Here is a 12373-nt window from a genome sequence, read left to right on the forward strand (position 1 = left end):
ACTCGATGGCAGTGAGTACCGCTTGCTTGCACATTTGTGGTGATGTTTCCTGACATTTTAGCTAACTTGAGGCTGAGCGTTTGATCAGCGCTCGCCACTTCCTGACTGCTCTCCTTACCCAGGCAATGACTCTGATCAGCTTGGTCAGGCTGCTGAATTTCTTTATGTCCAGGATTCTTTGTACAACAGAACCAGGAGGTGGTCTTTGGACTTGGATCTTGGACTCTTTTTCACAAGAACTGTGGTAATTACTGACATGAGTCTGTTTTGGAGTTTTTGCTGCAATAGATGGGACATCACTGTGGTTTCTGTTTGCCTGTGCTCTGGTTACCACTGCTGTGAAAAACTTCCTTTGAAGCTTGTCAATGCTCGCTTTGGCATTCGCAGTGACCTCTTTGGCTGACTTTGTCGGCCACTCATCCACAGGGTGTTTTAGAAACTCTGGTCCCTCCTGCCACACAGAATCCTTTTTAAGGTCCTCTGGTGATGCTCCTCTTGTGATGAGATCAGCAATATTCAGGTCTCCTGGAATCCATCTCCAACCTTCAATAGACGTGGACTTCATGATCTCTCCAACTCTGTTTGCGGAGAAGGTCTGATATAAATGATAAATAAATGATAAATGGGTTGTACTTGTACAGCGCTTTTCTACCTTCAAGGTACTCAAAGCGCTTTGACACTACTTCCACATTTACCCATTCACACACACATTCACACACTGATGGAGGGAGCTGCCATGCTAGGCGCTAACCAGCACCCATCAGGAGCAAGGGTGAAGTGTCTTGCTCAGGACACAACGGACGTGACGAGGTTGGTACTAGGTGGGGATTGAACCAGGGACCCTCGGGTTGCGCACGGCCACTCTTCCGCTGCGCCACGTCTTCCATTGCTCTCTCTTTGGATTGCTCCCAGAACAGTTTGACTGTCCAACAGATGGAGCCAACATTCAATTTCCATCCAACTGTGTTTCTCAATATACCTTCTGAGCCGTGTAGCAAAGACAGCACCACAGATTTCAGCTTTCACTGCCTCTCCTTTCTGGTCGATGGGTGTGAGTTTGGCTTTGGACTCTGTCAGTCTGACTTGGATGCCTTCTTCAGTCTCCCATCTGAGGTACACCACAGCTCCATAGCTTCTGTCACTTCCATCAGAGAAGGTTATTCCCCAGGGTTTTCCAATTCGATTGGCTGGTGTGAGGCTTCTGTGGAAGGTGATTTGGCTAAGGCGCGTGTATTACTCACACAGTGAGATGGCTTCTTCTCTCAACTTTCTAGAAAAAGGTTTGTCCCAGGTGTCTCTGGTCAGAGCTTTGCTCCCAGCTGCTTCTTGAAAAGCTTTCCTGACAAGAATGGCACCTTTCTGCTTAGCAGGTGTGACAAGACCTATTGGGTTGTACAGGCTAGCTACCTGGCTAAGCAGTTGTCTTCTTGTCAGTGGATCTGGAGTTTTTTCTCTCACCTCTTCCACCAGGAGATTTTCGCCCATTCTCATCTTTCTTCTTGAGAAATTGATGGAGGTCATGAAGTAGAGTGTCTTTTCCAACGAGGTATCCAACACCAAGGGCTTTGTTTTCATCTTCACTCATCTGATTTGGGAGAATGAGGATCCGGTCTGATGAGGATTTCGGCTCTCTTGGTACGGACTCCCGCCTCCCACTTTGGCCTGATTGGACCCAAGGCTTGAAAAATAACCCGCCTGACTTTAGGATTTCCTCCACTCTTCTTGTGTTTTCCTCCAGCTGTTCCAGGTCATTATGAGATGTCAACGGATCATCAACATACGCGTCCTCTTCCACGATCCTACATTCCTCTTTCAGGTGAGCGAACTTGGGCAGCTTGGCTGTCTCTCTCATGGCGAGTTGTGCGATGCACCCTGCTGATCGATCACCGATGTTGACTCTGGTGATGGCATAATCCTCAATTTCTCCATCCTCAGTGTCTCTCCAGAGGAATCTGTGGCGGTGCATCTCCAGGTCTTCTAGCCACACAGAATTATACATTTTCTTAATGTCACCAAGAGCAGCATGGACTCCTCTTCTGAACCTGAGTAGAACTGCTCGGATGGGATTGAGGACATCAGACCCTTTCAGCAGCAGATCATTCATGCTGCGTCCTTGGAACCTCTGGCTGCTGTTCCATACCAATCACACAGGTGTTGTAACTGAATGCGGGTTTGGCGCCATCAAGAGGCTGAAATACCACACTGGTCTTTGCCAGCCAGCAATGGTCTCTTTGGTCAGTTTCTGTGCCGCTTTCCTTGCCACCATCTCATGGACTTGAGCTGTGTATGCCATTCGCCACTCTGGTTCTTTCTATAACTGCTTCTCTGTTCGCAAAAAAAGTGGCCTGAACTGCACTCCTGTTGTTCGGCAGCGAGGTTGGATCTTCAATCCAGGGATATTTCATGTTCCAGTGTGGTTCGTCACTATGTGCATCTGCTTTGACATAGGTGAGGCCTTTCCTTACGATTTCCAGCTCTTTTTCCTCTTTTAGAGTAATTTCTTTTCCTCCTGGTTGACAGTTGCCGCACCGGCATCCCCCACACTTGGGCTCCAATGCTGTCCCATTTCCACCAGTCTAAGAACTCTCTGCCAGCTGTTGTCATCTTGGTTTCAGCAAATTCCTGATATGTCACTGCTGTAGTTCTCATAGACCGGTCAAAGTATGTTTTGGATCTATGCATAGCCACATCCACTTCTTCAAAGAGGTTTGGATGTGCTCCTCCAACAGTCATTCCTAATGGGTTTTTTCCAAAGGACCAGGTCCCCGATTACCTTTTCTCTTTGTGGAGCGAGTCTTCCTTCACGGTGGCTGATGAGAAGCTCAATATGCTTTGGTCTCTTCAGATCCTCTAAATTGATGTCTGGGAAGAATTTCCTGATTTGGTGAGGTTTGATTTCACTGTGCCCTTTGGCAATTTCATCCAAACCATAGCATACAAGCTCTTGAGCTCTCTCTGTGCCTGTGGGCATTTTCACTCTCACCTTGAGTAAATACCTTCTGGTCTTCATGGTCATTCCTCCAACTCCTTGGACAACAAGGGTGACCTTTTCATTTTGCAGGTCGAGTCTTCTGGCAGCTCTGTGAGTGATGTAGTTGGTGTCCGATGCCAGGTCAATGAGAGTTCCAATTTTCTGTCCTGCATTGCTAGTTACTTCCAACAGCATCAGAATTACTGGTAACTCACGTGTATTTGCATCCATCACTCAAGGTTGGATCTTTCCAGCACTGTAGGTCTTCTCCATCACTCCAGTATGGATCTCTCCAGCACAGTAGGTCTTCACAGCCACATTGGTGAATGCCTTCCTGAACTTTTCAGCCCTCTCTGGGGTGAGCTCAGAAATCAGCTCTTCTTGATCCTCGGTGAGCACTTGTCTTCTGACGTTGGGTCTTCCTCCTTTCCCAGGTTCTCTTCTTGTGGGGTCTCCCTTTAGGCAAAGAAAGAAGTGATGGCCTGAAGAATTCCTCCAGTCCCTGTTCCTGCACAGGTAAGTATTTGTACACTCCTCCTCCTCCTCTTCATGACAATTTAAGGACCTTTTGCATGCTCCTAGCTTTTCCACAGCTTTCACTTTGTCGCCAAGCTTCAGTTCTTTGAACCGCTTGAAAAAGAAGAGCTTCTCCTGGTGCTTTTCATCTCCGCAGACAACGCATCCGGCTTTCCCTGTGAATCTGGTAGAGGCAAACTTCTTTTTCATGTGGAGGGACGGCGTAATGCAGTGGAAGAGTGGCCGTGCGCATCCCGAGGTTCCCTGGTTCAATCCCCACCTAGTACCAAGCTCGTCACGTCCGTTGTGTCCTGAGCAAGACACTTTACCCTTGCTCCTGATGGGTGCTGGTTAGCGCCTTGCATGGCAGCTCCCTCCATCAGTGTGTGAATGTGTGTGTGAATGGGTAAATGTGGAAGTAGTGTCAAAGCGCTTTGAGTACCTTGAAGGTAGAAAAAAGCGCTATACAGGTACAACCCATTTATCATTTATGTAAGTTCACCTTTCACTTACACCAAGCTGCTCTAGCTTCTCCAGGATCTTCAGGAATTTGAAGAGGCTGTCGAAGTGATTTTCTGCCGTCACGTTGCTTCCTGGGTTGACCATTAATGTGAGCCAGTCCCTCTTTATGTTGTCCGGAAGCTTACTCTCTATTGACTTGATCACTAGTTGATGTTGATGGCTCCAATGTTTCCCAGGACTGTCAGGTCATCCAGGGCCTTTTCTACCTTTTGGATAAAGTCAATCTCTTTCCTTGGCTGGTTTGACTTTAAAGCAGGAATCTTCTTCAGTTCTTAAACCATTTTTAAGTTAATTGTGGTTTTGTTGCCATACCTATTTTCAAGAACTCTGAACATGTCTTCCGCATCATCGTATGTTGACAAGCATAGTTCTATGCTTATCCGCTTATCAACAATGTCCAGGAGCTGAAACTTCTTCACTTCAATGGAGCCGGTCGGCTCTCTCTGTCTTTGCAGTTTCTCCCAGTCACTACGCCATTGATGGAAGCTCCTTTTGAATCCATAGAACCTGGGTAGGCTGGTGGGTTTGATTCTTAGCACCCTCAGTCCAAACAAGCACTTCTTTCCTTTGGTTTTCTCACAAGTAGCGTCTGAGTCCACACAGGAGCTGTCTTCCTTCCTCTTAGCAGCAAGTTAAAAAGGGGTGACTGAACAGGAGAACTCAATCAAACTAATCTGTTGGAAGCAGGTGGAGATGTTCAGCCCTCAGCTCTCACTGTTGCCCCTTCAGGCCTGGAGTGCGCTCTACAACTCAGTGATGTTTGTGCTGCTCTGTACTTAGACTTGACAATTATCGATTAGTAACCTCAACCTGTTTGCAAGATTATTGCAAACTGCAAAGACTTGAAATGTGCACTTAATTTTTATTACTCATTTTCACCAAGTTTTGAGTAAAACATTTAAAAACGTTTCTGAATGACATTCTGACAGCCTAATAATTGGGTAAAAATGCAATTCCGTAATTTTCTTCAGCAAATTTTATTAATGCAAGCAAATAATAACCCTTGATTATTCACAGGTTTAGAATGTGATAAAAAGTGTTCGTATCGGCAGTTTAGCTCGGTTGGTAGAGCGGCCGTGCCAGCAACTTGAGGGTTGCAGGTTCGATTCCCGCTTCTGCCATCCTAGTCACTGCCGTTGTGTCCTTGGGCAAGACACTTTACCCACCTGCTCCTAGTGCCATCCACACTGGTTTGAATGTAACTTAGATATTGGCTTTCACTATGCAAAGCGCTTTGAGTCACTAGAGAAAAAGCGCTATATAAATATAATTCACTTATACCAATCACGGGTAATATAATTACTTATAAGTCCATTAGAACGCTGTTAGCGGTAACTTGATGTAACGTGGCACGCTACTTTTGAGGTGGATTTATGTCTACAACAAGACAGCGTCATAAGTATGAAAGTTAAATGCAGGAAATATATTTTTACTCATGGAAGCAACAAGCAGCACTGCACAAAAATGAACTTGACATCAAATAGGAAGAGACAACATCACACTGTGACACAGCAGGCAACAACATAAGCACACTAACAAAATGGGACTATTGAAAAACAAAGCAATGATTGAAGTGACAAACTTGCCCTCCAAACCATACCCTGTTTGTTGACAAGAAGATATTAAACAGCCATAAAAGAATATTAAATCTCTTTATTTTAAGTAAAGGTAACACAATCCGGTGAAAAGATTCAGAAGAGCTTGCGTCAAAGCCGACAAAGTGCGCTGCTGCTAACTGCTTAAGCTAAAAAACACCGCTATGTTGAAACCCTCGATGACGTCACATGTAACGCTCGTTTGGTCACCACCTTAGATCTCACTGGCAGGTACCACTGTCCGATAAAGCAAAAGAGAAGACTCCTTTTGCAGCCATAGGCAAGTCATCTCTCATTGTTCCAAATACAAACCCCATTTCCATATGAGTTGGGAAATTGTGTTGGATGTAAATATAAACGGAATACAATGATTTGCAAATCCTTTTCAACCCATATTTAATTGAAGTTAAAGTTAAAGTACCAATGATTGTCACACACACACAAGATGTGGCAAAATTATTCTTTGTATTTGACCCATAAACAATGCACTACAAAGACACGATATTTGATGTTCAAACTCAAACTTTAATTTTTTTTTTTGCAAATAATAATTAACTAAGAATTTAATGGCTGCAACATGTGCCAAAGTAGTTTGGAAAGGGCATGTTCACCACTGTGTTACATCACCTTTTCTTTTAACAACACTCAATAAACGTTTGGGTACTGAGGAAACTAATTGTTAAAACTTTGAAAGTGGAATTCTTTCCCATTCTTGTTTTATGTAGAGCTTCAGTCGCTCAACAGTCCGGGGTCTCCGCTGTCGTATTTTACGCTTCATAATGCGCCACACATTTTCGATGGGAGACAGGTCTGGACTGCAGGCGGGCCAGGAAATTACCCGCACTCTTTTTTTACGTAGCCACGCTATTGTAACACGTGCTGAATGTGGCTTGGCATTGTCTTGCTGAAATAAGCAGGGGCGACCATGAAAAAGACAGTGCTTAGATGGCAGCATATGTTGTTCCAAAACCTGTACATACCTTTCAGCATTAATGGTGCATTCACAGATGTGTAAGTTACCCAAGCCTTGGGCACTAATGCACCCCCATACCATCACAGATGCTGGCTTTTGAGCTCTGTGTCAATAACAGTCTGGATGGTTTGCCTTCCCTTTGGTCCGGATGACATAATGTCGAATATTTCCAAAAACAATTTGAAATGTGGACTTGTCAGACCACAGAACATTTTTCCACTTTGCATCAGTCCATCTTAGATGATCTCGGGCCCAGAGAAGCCGGCGGCGTTTCTGGATGTTGTTGATAAATGGCTTTCGCTCTGCATAGTAGAGCTTTAACTTACACTTACAGATGTAGCAACCAACTGTATTTAGTGACAGTGGTTGTCTGAAGTGTTCCTGAGCCCATGTGGTGATATCCTTTAGACATTGATGTCGGTTTTTGATACAGTGCCGTCTGAGGGATCGAAATTCACAGTCATTCAATATTGGTTTCCGGCCACGCCGCTTACGTGGAGTGATTTCTCCAGAATCTCTGAACCTTTCGTTATATTATGGACCGTAGATGTTAAAATCACTAAATTTCTTGCAATTGCACTTTGAGAAACATTGTTCTTAAACTGTTTGACTATTTGCTCACGCAGATGTGGACAAAGGGGTGTACCTCGCCCCATCCTTTCTTGTGAAAGACTGAGCATTTTTTGGGAAGCTGTTTTTATACCCAATCATGGCACCCACTTGTTCCCAATTAGCCTGCACACCTGTGGGATTTTCCAAATAAGTGTTTATCAGTATTTATTGCCACCTTTCCCAACTTCTTTGTCACGTGTTGCTGGCATGAAATTCTAATGTTAATGATTATTTGCCCAAAAAAAATGTTTATCAGTTTGAACATCAAATATGTTGTCTTTGTAGCATATTCAACTGAATATGGGTTGAAAATGATACCAAATCATTGTATTCCGTTTTACATTTACATCTAATACAATTCCCCAACTCATATGGAAACGGGGTTTGTAGATTGAGTTGTTTTTTCCCATCTGAGGAATTTGTGATTAAGGGCTGTATAAATAAACTTTGATTGATTGATATGGCATTACAAAAATTATTTCCCTTTGTATTGTGCAGAGCACCAGCAACAGTCCAACGCCTCATGGACCATGTACTAAGACCTCACAGACAATACGCTGCAGCCTAATTACAAATCCTGTTTCCATATGAGTTGGGAAATTGTGTTAGATGTAAATATAAACGGAATACAATGATTTGCAAATCATTTTTAACCCATATTCAGTTGAATATGCTACAAAGACAACATATTTGATGCTGAAACTGATAAACTTTTTTTGTTGTTGCAAATCATTCACTTTAGAATTTGATGCCAGCAACACGTGACAAAGAAGTTGGGAAAGGTGGCAATAAATACTGATAAAGTTGAGGAATGCTCATCAAACACTTATGTGGAACATCCCACAGGTGTGCAGGCTAATTAGGAACATGTGGGTGCCATGATTGGGTATAAAAGCAGCTCACCACTTTGTAGGCAAATTGTCGAACAGTTTTAAAACAGCATTTCTCAACGAGCTATTGCATGGAATTTAGGGATTTTACCATCTACGGTCCGTAAAATAATCAAAAAGTTCAGAGAATCTGGAGTAATCACTGCACGTAAGCGATGATATTACAGACTATTGATCCCTCAGGCGGTGCTGCATCAAAAACCGACATCAGTGTGTAAAGGATATCACCACATGGGCTCAGGAACACTTCATAAAACCACTGTCAGTAACTACAGTTGGTCGCTACATCTGTAAGTGCAAGTTCAAACTCTACTATGCAAAGCCAAACCCATTTATCAACAATATCCGCCAGCTTGGCTGGGCCCGAGCTCACCTAAGATGGACTGATGCAAAGTGGAAAGATGTTCTGTGGTCTGACAAGTCTCATTTCAAATTACATTTGGAAACAGAGGACGTAATGTCCTGGAGAACAAAGAGGAAAATAACCATTCGGATTGTTATAGGCGCAAAGTTCAAAAGCCAGCATCTGTGATGGTATGGGGATAAATTAGTGCCCAAGGCATGGGTAACTTACACATCTGAGAAGGCACCATTAATGCTGAAAGGTCCATACAGGTTTTGGAGCAACATATGTTGTCATCCAAGCAACGTTATCATGGACGCCCCTGCTTAATTCAACAAGACAAGTGTTACAATAGCGTGGCTTCGTTTAAAAAGAGTGTGGGTACTTTCCTGGCCCGCCTGCAGTCCAGACCTGTCTCCCATCGAAAATGTGTGGCGAATTATGAAGCGTAAAATACGACAGCGGAGACCCCGGACTGTTGAACGACTGAAGCTCTACATTAAACAATAATGGGAAAGAATTCTACCTTTAAAGCTTCAACAATTATTTTCTTCAGTTCCCAAACGTTTATTGAGTGTTGTTAAAAGAAAAGGTGATGTAACACAGTGGTGAACATGCCCTTTCCCAACTACTTTGGCACGTGTCGAAGCTATGAAATTCTAAGTTAATTATTATTTGCAAAAAAAAATTAAGTTTAGGAGTTCGTACATCAAATATCTTGTCCTTGTAGTGCATTCAATTGAATATAGGTTGAAAAGGATTTGCAAATCATTGTATTCCGTTTATATTTACATCTAACACAATTTCCCAACTCACATGGAAACGAGGTTTGTAGATGATGCGGTCATCCACAGTGAGACGTGGGAAGACCACCTGCCGAGTGTACAGGGGGTGTTAGAATCATTACGGAAAGCTGGACTGACTGCTAATTTAAAAAAAATGCAATACAGCCCTTAGCAAAACAAATTATTTAGGCTACACTATTAAAAAAAACAAAAAAACGGGATAGTGCAGTGGAATCCCACTGTGGATAAAGCGTCTGAGAATTTAAGGCGTGCACTTGGCTCAAATCCAGTTCTAATTGCTCCAGATTTTGACAAATACTTTGTGGTCCAAGCTGATGCATTTGAGGTGGGCTTTTGCGCTGTTATATCCCAGCTCCATAAAGGTGAGGAGCATCCGGTCTTGTACAAACCCTGTTTCCATATGAGTTGGGAAGTTGTGTTAGATGTAAATATAAACGGAATACAATGATTTGCAAATGCTTTTCAACCCATATTCAATTGAATGCACAAAGACAAGATATTTCATGTTCAAACTGTTAAACTTGATTTTTTTTTGCAAATAATAATTAACTTTGAATTTCATGGCGCGACACGTGTCAAAGTAGTTGGGAAAGGGCATGTTCACCACTGTGTTACATCACCTTTTCTTTTAACAACACTCAATAAACATTTGGGAACTGAGGAGACACATTTTTAAGCTTTTCAGGTGGAATTCTTTCCCATTCTTGTTTTATGTACAGCTTAAGTTGTTCAACAGTCCGGGGTCTCCATTGTGGTATTTTAGGCTTCATAAAGTGCCACACATTTTCAATGGGAGACAGGTCTGGACAACAGGCAGGCCAGTTTAGTACCCGCACTCTTTTACTATGAAGCCACGCTGTTGTAATAAGTGACTTGGCATTGTCTTGCTGAATTAAGCAGGGGCGTCCATGATAACGTTGCTTGGATGGCAACATTTGTTGCTCCAAAGCCTGTATGTACCTTTCAGCATTAATGGTGCTTTCACAGATGTGTAAGTTACACATGCCTTGGGCAATAATACACCCCCATACCATCACAGATGCTGGCTTTTCAACTTTGCACCTAGAACAGTCCTGATGGTTCTTTTCATCTTTGGTCCGGAGGACACGACGTTCATCGTTTCCAAAAAATAATTAGAAATTTGGACTCGTCAGACCACAGAACACTTTTCCACTTTGCAGCAGTCCATCTTAGCTGAGCACAGGCTCATAGAAGCCGGCGATGTTTGTGGGTGTCGATAAATGGCTTTGGCTTTGCATAGTAGTTTTAACTTGCACTTACAGATGTAGCCACCAACTGTAGTTACTGACAGTGGTTTTCTAAAGTGTTCCTGAGCCCATGTGGTGATATCCTTTACACACCGATGTCGCTTTTTGATGCAGTACCGCCTGAGGGAACAAAGGTCTGTTATATCATCGCTTACAGTATGTTCAGTGATTTCTCCAGATTCTCTGTACCTTTTGATGGTATTTCGGACCGTAGATGGTGAAATTCCTAAATTCCTTGTAAAAGACCGTTGAGAAATGTTGTTCTTAAACTGTTTGACAATTTGCTCATGCATTTGTTCACAAAGTGGTGACCTTCGCCCCGTCCTTGTTTGTGAATGACTGAGCATTTTACGGAAGCTGCTTTTATACCCAATCATGGCACCCACCTGTTTCCAATTAGCTTGCACACCTGTGGGATGTTCCAAATAAGTGTTTGATGAGAGTTCCTCAACTTTATAAGTATTTATTGCCACCTTTCCCAACTTCTTTGTCACTGTTGCTGGCATCAAATTCTAAAGTTAATGATTATTTGCAAAAAAAATATGTTTATCAGTTTCAACATCAAATATGTTGTCTTTGTAGCATATTCAACTGAATAAGGGTTGAAAAGGATTTGCAAATCATTGTATTCCGTTTATATTTACATCTAACACAATTTCCCAACTCATATGGAAATGAGGTTTGTACATGAGTCGGAAGTTGTTACCCAAAGAGAACTAATATTCAACTGTGGAAAAGGAAGGTTTTGCATTAAAGTGGATGCCAGAGACTCTGAGATACTATCATTTGGGAAGAAAATTAACCTTTCTGACTGACCACTCACCTGTGCAGTGAATGGCATGGCTAAGAATAAAGAAACCCATCTCCGGGTTGCCAAATGATTCTTAATTCTCCAACCTTATCAGTTTTCTGTTGTTCATAGGCCTGGGCAAAGCCACGGAAATGCAGACGCCTTATCCCAAAGGGATACCTTTTGCTCGTGGTTCCCTCTGCCGAGGGCTTAAGAGCTAACTGGAGGGATGTGTGGCATCACCAGAGGCCGTGTGGTGGAGGGATGCTACATTATTTTCACAGTGGACAACTAGTTCCAAAATGGCCGCTATATAAAAGGACTATAGCTCCCAGACTGCAACCCGGCCAAGAAGCAGACACATGAGGCTGCTTTGGGCTAATTAAGGGTTGAAAAGAGACTCCTGAAAAAAGAACAGGGGAAAAGAAAAAGATGGGGCTGGAAGGACCAGGGACAGTGGAATAAAGCACCTGCTTTTTGTTATAACTTTGGCAATATGCAACAAGTTACTATAAAATACGCCAAAGTGTAGTACAAAATGTGTTTCAAGAATAAAGTAAGGAGTTGATATTATTATTATATTCAATTTTGTTTAGTTATTGTGTATTTTTTTGTTTTTTTTTACTACTGCACATATTATATATGTCCTTTATGTTTTCCACTTTCACAAAAATTCTACTTATAATGCCGTTGTATGAATGGAATTCATACGTCGACCAAAACCACCTGTAGTAATACTAAAATGGTAGCAAATACTTTTTTTGTTCACATTATCCCATAATTCCACAACTAGAATCAACACAGACCACATGGAGTGTAGAGGTGATAAGCAAACCATTATTTATTTTGTTCTGCGATTGGCCCTACCTCTACCCTGATTATTTTATAAACCGTATTTGTCAATTATTTTCCACGACATATTGTCAGTTTCAATTATTGTAGGATGGGATTAATTATTAAGCCTTAGCTTCAGACCCATTCGCTGTGACTCTAAATAAATACTGCAGTCTAACCTGGCACCTGTCTATGGCAGCCAAAAACATTTTCCCCACAGAGCTACATAATGTAGTGGCCCCCTGTTTAACAC

The sequence above is a fragment of the Nerophis ophidion genome, linkage group LG23 (genome assembly GCF_033978795.1).
Source record: "Nerophis ophidion isolate RoL-2023_Sa linkage group LG23, RoL_Noph_v1.0, whole genome shotgun sequence".
NCBI lineage: Eukaryota > Metazoa > Chordata > Actinopteri > Syngnathiformes > Syngnathidae > Nerophis > Nerophis ophidion.